Source organism: Parasteatoda tepidariorum, chromosome 1, assembly GCF_043381705.1.
Source record: "Parasteatoda tepidariorum isolate YZ-2023 chromosome 1, CAS_Ptep_4.0, whole genome shotgun sequence".
NCBI classification, from domain to species: domain Eukaryota; kingdom Metazoa; phylum Arthropoda; class Arachnida; order Araneae; family Theridiidae; genus Parasteatoda; species Parasteatoda tepidariorum.
The window spans coordinates 3,300,350-3,301,649 of record NC_092204.1 but is presented as its reverse complement, the minus strand read 5'-3'; positions in this window follow the sequence as shown (position 1 = coordinate 3,301,649).

The following is a 1,300-nucleotide window of genomic DNA, read 5'->3' as shown; positions in this document are numbered from 1 at the left end:
TTATCAAATATTGCAGTTACTCACCTAAATTCAACTAAATGTGTATAATAAATTAGTTAATGCTAGAAATTCTGAAAGTTTTAGAAAAAAATTTTATTATTTAAAAATATAAACTTTAAACCCTAACTTTTCCTTGTGAGATAATAACCCTCAAAAAGTCTTTAATTTTCAAGAACACAAAAATTTGTTTTATCGCCAAATGAAACATTTTTTGGTGATCAGCATTATTGAAATCAAACTCTATATTAAATAACATTCGTGTACATAAGTTTCAATTAAATTTTTTCCAAGAAACCATTTCATGTAATGTATTATCATGTTTATAGGGCATGAATCTGAATTGAACAACTTGATAATGCTCACTCTGGTTATTGTTTCCGTTTTTAAAAGCGCTATATGTTGAGCCACCTCATCTTGATTTGCCATGTGACATTTTTAGCAGTAGTCATTGGTCGATTTTCTAACGTTGCCATTCGGGGAGTTGTAATGAGGCTTTTTTTTGGTGCCGTGTAAGAGAAATATATATATATAGATATCTTTATATATATATTATATTTTTTATAAAAATTAATCAACTAGGTGAACACCTCACATTCGTAAGTACTGAAAAAACAGCTTTAGGTTGAGCTACATAAGCCTGACGAGTAAAATGTCGCATCTTTGGTTGATAAATTAATACTTCTAAAAATACAAGAATATATACTTCAGGTTACGTAATAATAACTTGAGGTAGAACATGGAACACATGACGTTAATAAAAAAATAACCTTTCCAAGTGTTGAAAATACACTTCAGGTTGATTTATAACAACCAGAAGTGTAAAACGACGCCCCACAGGTTGATAAATATATACCTCTACAAACATAAAATTATATATCCGAGGTTGAAAAATAATTACCTGAAGTAGAACAAAATACACCTGAGGTTGATTTATAATAACCTGAAGTGTAAAATGACACACCTTAGTTTGTTGAAAAAATACTTCCACAAGTGTAAAAAAATAAACTTCAGGCTGATAAGTAATAACCTAAGGTTGAAAATAAAACACTTTAAAGTAGTAAATATCTACCTCTCCACAGATGTAAAATTAAACACCTCAGGTTGAAAGATATATATTTCTGGAGGTATATCTAAGGTATATTTGAAGTTGATTTTGAGGTAATTATTTGCACTCTTTTCAACCTTAACGACGTGTTTAAATAACAACCTCCTTTATACCTTTCAAATATACCTCGTTTATACCTCATTTGTACCTCGATTTTTTCATAAGGGTACGCACACGACTAACTCCGTAACTCCC